Source organism: Ambystoma mexicanum, chromosome 7q (genome assembly GCF_040938575.1).
Source record: "Ambystoma mexicanum isolate Mex_15411 chromosome 7q, UKY_AmexF1_1, whole genome shotgun sequence".
Taxonomy (NCBI): domain Eukaryota; kingdom Metazoa; phylum Chordata; class Amphibia; order Caudata; family Ambystomatidae; genus Ambystoma; species Ambystoma mexicanum.
The window spans coordinates 285,361,029-285,373,586 of NC_090941.1; the positions used below are offsets into that span (position 1 = coordinate 285,361,029).

Here is a 12,558-nt window from a genome sequence, read left to right on the forward strand (position 1 = left end):
CGCTTCACACCTTCTCAAAATTCTATAACCTGGATGCTTCCCAGTCTAGGGAGCTAAATTTTGGAAAAGCAGTGCTTTACTCTGCCATCAAAGGGCAGTTTAAAAAAAAAATCTGACCCCTCCTCCAGAGGAACTATGCAAAATACTGCTTTGGGAGCCTATCTAAGATGAGGAATACGTTGGAGGACACAATCCACTCGAAGAACAAGTTACTTCTTACCTGGTAACGTTCTTTCGATTGGATGTTCCTCCAACGTATTCCTCATCGCCCTCCCAACCTACCCCTCTGTAGATTTTTTCCGGGTTATTGCCATCTCAAATCTCGCAAGGCTGATACCCGTCTGCCGGCACAATCTACAAAAACAGTACAAGATCACAGATACAAAAGAGGGGGAAAAACAGAACTGAGGCCAATGGGCGCCGCGTGTGCTACTTATACACCCGATGACGTCACCCTCGACGGAGGCCTTCGAGCGACCATCGACTCGACGACATCGATGCACGGCGCCCTCTGCCGAAAAAATGTCCGAAGAGCAGCAAAGCTGGATGGAATACATTTAAGATGAGAAATACGTTGGAGGAACATCCAATCGAAAGAACGTTACCAGGTAAGAAGTAACTTGTTCTTCTGGAGAGTTTTCAAGGCTTCAGAAAAAGAAATCCTTGAAGCTTTGGGAAGACTTGGATGTCTAGGAGAATTTAAGAAGGAAGATGAACAATTGATAGAGCGATTAATTTGTCAAGTCAACTCGTCATTCGCAAAGATTTCGGACATTGGCCACTTGCATTGGTGGCTGTTCACAATAAAAGAGATGCAAAGGGAAAATCTGCCGGCAACAAGATCCTCTCTAATACAACACATCTTAAGGACTCATTACCAGATGGAGTGGCAGCGCGCTAATCAACAACATCTGAATCTCCCACCGCCATCACAATTTGGGTGGGAGAAGGCAGATAATCAATATTCTCCTATGTGTACGCTTCCATGTTCACCACAATCAATCATACAGCTGGTACAGGGTGCATGCATCAAAGGACGGTGTGCTATGCTTTGCAAATACCGAGCTCAGTCACAAAGGTGCACAGAACTGTGTAGGTTTGGTGGCAATGAGGAGCTCTGCGATAATGATTTTGTTGATAATGAAAATGAACTCTGGGACTCAGAAGATGACTTGTAAAACCTTCATTTCTCTCTTCCGATGTAAATAGCTATTGTAGTTTTAATAAATAGTATATTTGAATGAGCAAGTTGCAAATTATTTCAAACTTTCTAATTTATTGAGTATACTGTTGAAGGTTTGCTATGAAGTAGCAATAATTTACCGGGCTACATATTAACTTTTCTATTCCTTTGATCATGTTTGACAAAAAAACCTACTAAATGTTTCATAGAACCAGTTACAGCTCAATAACTAAATTAGTATCAGTAACAGCGCCCATCTTGAATTAATGTCACACAGGCCCTCTGCCACAAATTCAGACAAAACACCTGGTAATACGCGATTATATGCTTCATTATCAATGCATCCCCATTAGGCATACCTTCAGAGGTTATTGTAGCAGATGCCCCTCAACTAAATGATGAACATAGTGTTCCCCTGTGTTCAACTGTGTTATATGCTTATGTATTCATTCAGTATAATACTGCATGTAGAAGGTAATAGGAATCCTGTACTGGTACTTTTGGAACCTGAACATGATCATCATTACTGTGTCTAATGTTGTCTAGGTGTCTTTTTATTAAACTACATCTGAAAGCTTATGTGTGTAGTGCCTACCACCAGGTATGGTGCCTACAGTTTAGGTTAAGAATTGCGTTAAGCCTTTACTGGCCAGTTACTGTTTTTTATGTACACTGTGCTCTATTTGTTCTGTGCAACTTGTACTTATTTTTCCCCATCATAAATATTTTGTGTTTGACCTTATAAGTAAGTGTATATTTATACTGTATACCAGTGTGGAGGGTTCCTGAAATACAAAAAACTGGTAATTTTATTCAAGTGTAAATGGGTTCTGGTGGATAATTTACCTCGCATCCCTGGGAGACACTGCAAACAAAAACAGTCATACTTACCAGTGGGTGGGTTGTTTTTGCTATGTAATTACCTTTTATGTGTGGCTTTCCATACTGTTTTAGGGTTCAACTTCTCCTTGTGCATAGTAATCAGAGAACATTACAAAGTCGGTATCTATATCATGAATCCTAATGTATTTTACCGTATCTTCTTTTTCAGATTTGTATCGTTCTGCACCAGACATTCAGGGTTTCCTTAAGTGGGACTGATTTATGTGATGTAGTTTTACTTAACTTATTTTTGTAGGTTTTAGGGATAGTATAATTCCCTCCAAAAATGTTTATGCTGTGCTCTGCAACTGACTGGTCCACTTCAAGGCTGCCGTGTTTCATGCCAAAGCTATTCTTTTTACTGTGTAGGTTGTTAGTTTGTAGGGCCCCTTACATTGGGCTTCTGTGGGTTGCGGTTTCTAGACCAACTAATTTGTACCCTTTGCAAGTTGGTTTTCCTTAGAGTCCCTCACCTTTTTCTTTAATTTTTTTTAGCTGCTTTCTGGGGGTTTAGCGTTCAGTAAGGTTATCAAAAGATAAAAACTCTACTGCTTATATTCCTTTTTAAGTTTACCCTTTTTTCAATAGAACGTTGCTTTTACTGTCCCAAGTGTAAGGTTGTTTCTGAGGGGTAATCTGGTTCTTGTAGCTAAGTAAAGATGGATAGCTTTACAAATTAGACCCTGAACAAAATGTCTGTTCAGGAATGGACTGCATTTTGTTCAACAGGGGGTCTCATTTCATCAGGTACAAAAACAGAGCTTGTACAAGCCATTCTTGATTTCCACCGCTGGTACTTCTAGCAATGTGTCTCCCTCTGGACCTGCTTCTGCTGAGGCCCTGCTGGCAACCCAGGGGGGATCCTGTAAGAGTCTGAGCTAGAGGGATTAACTTGGAAGATCAGATACTGGATCGAGAGAAAAGACAGATGATACGGAAAGGGAGCAGGACTACGGAGCTACAGAGAGCTCACCAGGAGTCTCTTAGGGGCAAGGAGTTGCCTCAGCAGGTCGAGACAAGGAAGCTAGAGTTACAGGTGAGTAATTCTAGAGGTTCTTGTTCTGATTCTGATGGTTGTTCTGGGTCGCCCCTCCTCCCTCTTGTCCTAAGTTCACTAAGATTTATGGGGAATGGAGTGATACCCTAGATTGGTAAGTGACGAAGAGAGACTGGATTATGAGAGTATGAAGGCAGCCCTCATAAGGAGATTTGGCAAGACGCCTACTGAGTATCTGAGGATTTTTAGGCAGTCTATCAAAAAGGATGATGTCCAATGGGTGTTGTGGGTGAATGAGTCCCATAGAAACCTGATGGGTTTGGTGAAGGGCTACAAGGTGGACTTGCATGATTAGTCTGATCATGCTGGAGCACATCGTGGAGGCTTGTCCTCCAGATTTGCGTCAGTACTTGGCAGACAAGATTTCACATCCAATGGAGCTGGCTAAAAGTGCAGGCTTTTGGGACTTGCACTGTTCCAACTTTAGGTTGGATGAATACAGCGCACCCGGGTAAAGCCCTGTTAAGTCCCGCTTTGCCGCGGACCCTGCTTCAGCGCTTTCCTGTGGATTTGTGAAACTTACCTGCATCAACTACAAGCCCCAGCAGGCTTCACTGCATTAAGGGCTGGGCCGAGCTATATAAGCTCAGGGGCGCGCGCACCCGTGTAAAGTCCCGCTTTGCCGCGGACCCTGCTTCAGCGCTTTCCTGTGGATTTGTGGATTTGTGAAACTTACCTGCATCAACTACAAGCCCCAGCAGGTGAAGAGAGAAAAGAAAGAACTATTAACGTCTGTAGAAATAAGAGCTATACTATCTATGAAATAGATTTTAATATATTTCTCTCTTGTTTAGGCTTCACTGCATTAAGGGCTGGGCGGAGCTATATAAGCTCAGGGGCGCGCGCGCACCCGTGTAAAGCCCCGTTAAGTCCCGCTTTGCCGCGGCAACGCGGTTAGCGCGGGAGATTTAAGTTTAATATTTTTGTAAACTTGGTGGTGCTCAGGAAGAGGCACCACAGTGAAATAAAAAAGCTGATCAACATGTTTACTCTTCGAACTGGCATGCCATGCACAGAACGAGTGCGTGCCTTATTGGAGTCGACTTCAAAGGATAGTCCAACGGTCACTCCAAAAATGGTGCGTCCTTCCGTAAAAAGTGCGCCTTGGGATAGACGAGTAAAGAAGAAAAGATCTCGACCTGATTTCGTCGTGGGTGATTTGAGAGACTTTGGATTTGCTGTCAGACACTCATCACGCCCTATGGAACGAATGACTGAAGTTAATGACCTAAGTGTATCAAATGTAGAGGCGCTGCCACTTTGTAACGATCAGGAGGTTGTCCCTGTTCAGCAACCCATTTTGAGCCCACAGTTGGCAGAGGTCACCAATGGTGGTAATAAGTTGATGGAGCAGCCATGTAATATATCTCTGACTGATTCAATGATGTTGCAGAATGCTCGGTCTGGGGTTGTCAATTCAAAGCCCCTGACTAAGTAAAATTATGTTGTTGATGACGATGAAGCTGAAGATGATGCAATTATAGAGCTGGAGTCATCGGATTCTTGTTTTGTGGCCAAGGAGGACGACTCTGATCTGTCTAAGTCTCCAGCATTATTTAAAACTGGAAATATATCGGAATCTGAAAGCTCCATTTCATTTATTCCGCCGACCCCCAGGAGACCAAACAGAAACAGCTCAGTTGTTAATCTGGACCTCGCGACAAAAAAAGTAACTCCTATCACTTTAGAAACTATGAATATGGCCATGATGTCCCTTGCCAAATTATTTGAAGCATTAGACTCAAAGGTTAATTTCATTCAAGATAACATTGAAAACATTATGAGATTACAGAAGGAATCTAGTTTGTCCTTGGCCCAAAAACATGAATCTGATGCCGAACAGGCAGTTCTCTTTTCCAAACAACTGGGACTGTTGTTGTCAATATGTAAAAATATAGATGTCCAGTTAGATAGTAAACCGAGTTTACTTTTAGCTGGAAAAAATATACAAAGCTATACGACTGCTGTGCCTTTTGTCGAGGGTATTATAAGAGAAACAATAGCATCGAAGACTGAGAATGCACCTTTGGAATTGCAGACGGGTCCAATAACAGCATCAGTTAAACCCACTGTTGAGGGAGAGAGGGAGGAAAATCCTATGAAGATAACAGTAATGGCTCTCCCATCCGACCAGTTAGTGTCAAGTGAAGAGGAGGTAGGAGTCCCCAATGATGACGAATCAGAAACAAACAACGCGAAGCCGCTAAAAGAGGCGTACACAATATTTACTAAAAATTCCAAAGGGTTGACTAACCAATCGAAGGCAAATGCAAAGAAATCAAAAAATCAAAAGTCCAGAATAACGGCTCCAAGTGGGCAAACAAAACAATTCTTTAAATCGTTGTCTAAACCAGATAAGTGCTCAATGTTAGCTTCGAATGCGATCACAAAAAAATATCAGAACTTATCACAAGAAAGACAAAGAATGATGAACAAAGGTATGATCCCACATCATGTGATTCCTTCTCATGCACCTCTAGATGAGTTGGTGCAAATTGCGGAGAAGCTAGAAAGTGGATCTAGGAATGTGACAACACAGACTCAAGTTTTATCTACCGCAAAGAAGAAGCAAGTAAAGGATGACCAAGTATCTAATGCAATAGTCAACACTCAGGATCTTGGGAAAGCAGTAGATGAATATATGAGTCAATTTCAACCGAAGCCGTCTCTGACTCAGCCTTTAACTCGGATTTCTACTCCAATCATAAAAAAACCTGAACAAGAGTATGATAAGAACACAAATGCTGGGAGGACCTCTTCTAATCAAGAAGTAAAGTCTTCCAGGAATGATTCAACAGTAACAGATTTAACATCAGATGCTCAAGACAATCTGCAAAATAATATCTTAAGCACAATCAAAGACTGTCTAGTTGCTTTAACTTCAGAACAAAAAAATCTTAAATCATCCTTGAAAGCAGTGATTAGTAATCAATCTGATGTGGTAAAAGCTTCTGATGAAAGAGGCTCTCTCAGGAGTGTTTCATTTAAATCCCCGGTAGAGGAGACAAAATGCAGCATGCATATAGAAACATCCAATAACCAGAGAGGTCCAGATTCAAGAGTAACAGCTGAGAGTAAAAAACCCTCCCAGTTGTTCTCCTTGTTTCTTAGTTGTCGGGGGGTTTCCTTCCCAAAATACACCATGAACAGAGAGAGCATCATGCAAATATTCTCAGATATTCCTGCTTTGGAGGATATCTCCTCTAGTGATGTGATACAAGTAGAGTTCCCCGATGAGAACGATCCAACAGTATCCTGTCTGTGGATAAAATCTCGCATCATTTTTAACATCATTTGGTCTGCTAAATCTGACCTTTTTGATTTGGGATTTAATTTAATACCAACCACAAAAGAAACCCTAATGGCTGAGGTTGTTTCCAAATTTGCTAGTCAGGGAACTGATGGTGACTGCATTTCAGTTAAAGGATGCAATTGTGGGAAAATGTAACTAAGAACAGATGATCTCGATGCTCGAGCTCAGAAATTGGTAGTTATGAGCTGGAACACAAGGGGACACAAACATCTGCTAAACAACGATAATTGCTATCTAAAAGAATGTGATCCAGTTCTTATGCAGGAAACTTGGCTAACGGTCCCACCATTGTGGGACAACCACTATGTCCACTTAGTACCAGCCATTAAGGGACAAAAAGGTAGACCAATGTCTGGTTTGGCAATTATTTCCAAGGTGTCCACGACAAGTATTATTTCAGACGGGCCTAATCCAAATTCTTATTTGCAAGGCTCAATAATAATGTTCCAAAAATTGAAATTCTTAGTTATAAATATTTATTGGAACCCAATTGCAATTCTTACCTCTACCTTTTTTAATGAACTGAATGCACTAATGGAAGACACTCTAACCATCACAGATATTGCACATGTAATATTAGCTGGGGATTTAAATATACACCTCCTAGAATCAACGAAGAAAAGAAATATGGATCGAGTCTCATATTGGAAGGCATTTATTAATACGTGGGATCTAATTATGCTAAATGGAGCAGTGCAGACTGACAATCCTCCATCTCATACTTGGACCTGTGGAGCCCAAAATGCTATAATTGATTATATGTATGTTGATAGAAGATTGTTTGAGAAAATTTCCGAGTTTAAGGTTATTCCAACCACAGCAAGTGATCACTGGATGCTGAGAGCTGAGTTTTTAATTCAGGCTAAGGATGAACCACGATCCTGTCAGCATCAACTGAGTAATCTAGTTATAAATTCACAACGGAACAGATTACAATGGTCAGGTGACGCACTGCACGCCTTTGCGTGCAGTGTATCAGATGACCACCGACGACTGCTGAGAGGTATGGACTCAGCGGATTATCATGAAAAGATGCATCTTTTTGCTTCCCTTTTAACTTCAGGTGCTAAAAAAAGCATCAAGTGTCACACCCATATATTTGATTAAGGCATCAGAGAGAGAAAGACGCAGTATCGAAAACAGAAAAGACAAATAGCCTATTTACCGGTACATCATCGAGAGCTTGCCTTACGCAAATTGAAGACTAATTATAAGAATTGGGTCCGATGCCATAAGGCAACTATGTTTCAGCATGATGGTGAAAAGTGGTTACAGGTGGCTAAATCTAAAAATACATCGGAAATTTGGAAGTTAATAAATAATGGAGCAGTTGGCTCCCAATTAACAGCTCAACTTAATGGTGTGTCGGAAAAAAGGTGGGTTACTTATTTTTCTGGCATTTATGATCTTCCAAACAATAATTTTTCACAACTAAATTTGGAATCTATTAACCAATCTTTTCAGATTAATTTTGATCAAGAAGATGTGTTATTTTACATAAATAAAGCTAGCGCATTTAGAGCTCCTGGGCCAGATGGCTTGTCAAATTTTGTTTTAAAAAAAAATCCGGAATTATGGGCATCCATTCTTTACGAAGTCTTCCAAGCTGTGCAAATTAAACAAGCAGTTCCCTCATCATGGTGCAAGGCCATAACGGTGCCTATTTACAAAAAGGGTGATCGAGCGGTTCCTGCAAGTTATCGTCCGATTTCACTTCTTGACGCACCTGGTAAAATCTTCAGTAGAATTATCTTGAGGGATCTTAACATTTGGGCGTCGGAAGAAAATCGGCGAGATCCATTTCAAACGGGATTTGTTGCAGGCCTTGGAACTAGCATTAACATAACGACTCTTAATGCAATTAAAGAGTTGTGTGCTATAAGAAATAAACCAATTTATCTGGGGTATGTTGATTTCCGAGTAGCCTTTGACTCTGTAGAACGGAACCTGCTAATTGAAAAATTGTTGAAATTTAGTTGTCCATCCTCGCTTGTAAGCTTAATATATTTACTTCACACTAACACCTCAATGAAGGTTAAAATGAATTTGGAAGGGCTGTTATCTGAAGAGATTCTCACCAAGCTCGGCCTGAAACAAGGCTGCATTCTTGCCTCCACACTGTTCAATTTGTTTATACTTGACCTGGGTAGTGAATTTTGTAATGTATTGAATGATGCTCCTAAACTTGGGAACCAGAGAATTGCTTGGCTTCTGTATGCAGATGATTTAGTTCTTATCTCGCAGACGCCGAGTGGCCTGCAGAATATGCTTGATAAACTGAGTCAGTATGTGATAAATAATAATTTAACACTAAATCTGGAGAAAACACAAGTAATGGAATTGGGGAGATATAAGTCAAGAGTAAGGAAACAGTATTGTTGGTTTTTGAATAAGCAAAAGTTGAATGTAGTTAATGAGTATAAATACTTAGGTGTTATATTCAGTAACTGTCCTACAAACAAGCCTCAAAGAGACAGTATAAAGGGTAAACTGTCAACCTTGATATCACAGGCGAGGATTTTACAACATAAGTATGGCAAGTTCTCGTGCAAGCACATTCTTATCTTTTATCAGCAAAAGGTAATTCCTATTGTTACTTATGGGTCCGAGGCATGGTCACCCCTGAGGGCCTGTTATTGGAACAAATTAGAGGCAAGGTTTTGGAAGAAAACTTTGAATCTTCCGAACTCTAGCCCAATGGCACTGCTTCGTTTTGAATTGGGAATTCTTTCAGTGAACATACAAGCATCTTGGAAGAGATGCTGTTTATTTCGGAAATGCGTTCTTGGTCTATCTAGTAATAGTGTACTTAAGATTCTGGCAGACTATTTACTACGATCTGACCATTTATTCCCATCAAATTGGAGAGAGGCTGTGTTGTTAGATTTGGCGGAAGCGAACATCTCTTTAGATCTTTTACTATCCAATCCTACTAAAGCCAAAACTAAATTATATCAATTGGATTGGAATTTAACTGAACAGAACTGTCTCAAATTAAAGGACTTTGACAGAGCTCTGTTTGGGCATAAAAAATTTCGACATACGGCTGATTATCTATTAAAATGTCCCTCACACACTCTTAGAAATCAAATATTGAGGTTTCGCCTAAATTTATGGCCAACAAAACAAGTCCTGTTAAGGAGGGGAATTATTAAGCCAGATTCTTCATTATGTCGTTTCTGCAATGATGGAACAGCTAAAGAAAATCTGAAACATTTACTAATAGAATGTGTTGCTCTAAAAACGCAGAGAAAAGACATTAGAAAATTAACAAGGCACCATTGTATAAGACGCTCCAATGATGAACTATGGCATGAGCTATTTGCGACATCAAAGATCACAGTAAGAATAGCTACTATTCAATTCTTAAATAAGATACTGTGCTCACTATAAATTAGGGAGTAACTTGATGTCTGGTGAACGGGAGAAGGAATGCAAATTATGGCCTTCTTACTACTCGTAACGCTTTGATATTTACCAGTATACAGTGTGTTCATATTTGGATTCGAGGTGTTGCCTTTGATTTTGATTTGGATGAGTAGTTATACTAATCATAAGTTGATATAGTATGATGTTTTTATCTGTTTTTATTTAATATATTCAAGTCAAGTTGCTTAAGTTTAATTTTACTTTATTGCTAAAAAAAATCTCCTTTTTGTGTATTTGTGTATATGTTTTGTAAGAATAATGTTGTTTTGAAAGGTTAATCTAATTAGCCAACCAAAATAAAAAAAATAAAAAATACAGAGCACCTCACCAGAGTGATGTACAAAAATCTTCCTAAAACTCACCACCCCATTTTCTACACCCAGCAGCACCCAATTTCCCTTACAGTGCCCTATAAGTGCCCCCGTTTTCCTTCTTGCACATGCCCACGGTGCATCCATCCATTTGACCAAGCACCTTCCAACGTCTTTTAACTCCATCCTACCTTTTATCACTATAAGCTGTGGTCTTATGTCTTCTGCAATTTCTTGGCAAGAAAAACACCTATTTCCCTTGCACATGATGCACCCACTGCACCATATCCACTGAGCGTATAGATTCTAGATGAGCCTTTACAAACATTAGTGTTTGTATGTATACATTACTAATTCCTGCGACTGGAAGGAAGGGTCTTTATGGGTGCCTTCATTAGTATCCCCACCTTAAAGGTTTTTTCTTCTTCAATCGATGTTTGCACATTTTTTCTCTGGTTCTGTCACTTTTTAACGTATACTACGTTCTTGTAAATGTTTGTTTCTTGATGAGTTTTCCTCATCAAGAAACCCCTCCATACATTTCCATGTCCTGGTTTCTTTGGGACCCAACTCGTGCATCATTGTCCTTGCAGTGGCCTCCGATGTTCTGCTTTGAGTATACAAGGCAATATCATGCAATCTGTTTCATCACAAAAAGAAGGCATATTGACTTGAGGAAATCCCAGCCAGTAAATAATTGGTCCCACAGTGTTTTAGTGAGAGTACTATGAAGTTAACCTGGGCAAGCAAATTACACATTTAGTAATGAGTGGTGATTTGTAATGCTCAAAAATGCAAATAAAGTGGCATGTGTGTCCAAAAAAAGTAGTGTTTTTGATGAAAAATTGTCTACTTATAATCTGAATAATGGGCAGTACGTATGGCCTTAGCAGTCTGCCTTGAGTTGTTAACTGCAGTAGTTTCAAATACAGTATCTTGAATGTACTGCATTGTTTTGCATATATGGGATTGTTTTATATTTTTCTTGGGTATTTTCCAAATGGTTAAACCATACCACTGTACTTCTGACCATGTCACTTCAAGTCAGCAATGTTTTTATGATTTGTAATCATGGAAGTTTTTCTTTTTTATTTCTTTGTGCAGGTGCGAGGGCCATCTCCTTTCCAATAGTACAGTCAAGGTTCTAATTTATACTATACTGTACAGTGCGTCCGTTATATTAATTGATCTGTTCTCTGGGATTATTTTCCTGTATCCACGAAGTTCATCAGCTTGAAATACATCAGTTTCTACTCCTATCTTTCACAAAATTGTGTCGCCAGCCTATTAGTAGGAAGATCAACTAAGGCAGATTATGGGTATCTGACCTCCTCTAATGTGTACAGTAGACATGCTTTGTGATAATTGGTCCTTTCTGAACTATTTTCTCTATCATGGGAGAATAAATAAGAGGATTAGTAACTTTACACTTTGAAAACATTTTTTTCTTGGCCCACAAATATTTATTTGACAATCAAGTAATATGTTTGAAATTGTAAGTCAATGTCAAATGTGTTTTACATTTGCAATACAGAAATGTGTATTCCAGTAGCATTAAAATATGAGAAGAACACTACTTTATAATAAATATATATTTTTAATATGCCTGTTTTGTGTGGTTTTTGTTGTTTACTCCATTCCACATGTAATATACATTATTGCTTCTCAATTCTTAGGCAGATGGGACACTGTGCTTATCAGGTAAAATGAGTTCATCTGTTTAGCCATTTCTATACACCCTATTTCTTCCATGTCTCAATCTCACTGAAATATGAAAAAGTACTGTAACCCACGCCACATTTTTGCTCGGCAACCACATGCGACCACCCCATTACTATCTAATTTTATATTTGTACGAGTAACCAAACTGCGAGAGGCACCATATGCTTGCCACAGTAAGGGGGAAATTCCCATGGTAACATGGGTAATAATAAAAGTGTCTCAAAAAGCATGTCACAAGAATTTAGGCGGCAAGCATACTTCTGCTATTGGTGTCAACTGCCTTTGCTATGCATTATTCTCTCTTACTACCCTGATTAACTTCAAAATAGATAGCCAACAGTTTAGCTGTGACTCAACCTCGACTTGTTTGCATCTGCTCGTGAACTGGGTCACCCCTTGCCAAATGCCATGCAGATGGAGAAATTACTTACCGGTAATTTTTTTTTTTTTTTTTTTTGGATTCTTCATCACACTCCCATCCAACCCCGCTATGAAAGTGCCGGCAGCTCTGATACTGATTTCCTTAGATGAGCCGCGACTGCTGTCATTAACTTTGTAAAGACCCTGGGTGCGGGTCAACCCAAAGGGAAGCAATTTGAACTGGTAGTGCGCCTCTCCTATGAGGAATCTCAAGAATGTTCTGTACTTATGATGGATAGGC

The 12,558-nt window shown here is 39.7% G+C and overlaps 1 long non-coding RNA gene across 1 annotated transcript in view; it reads left to right on the forward strand.

Moving 5' to 3' along the window:
- The window catches only part of LOC138528362 (uncharacterized), a 127,831-nt gene extending 116,053 nt beyond the window's left edge, over positions 1-11,778 (forward strand). The window contains exon 2 of the long non-coding RNA XR_011284130.1: positions 11,280-11,778. This is a non-coding gene — a long non-coding RNA (uncharacterized lncRNA). The remainder of the gene's footprint in view (positions 1-11,279) is intronic.
- The last annotated feature ends 780 nt before the right edge of the window (positions 11,779-12,558 follow it).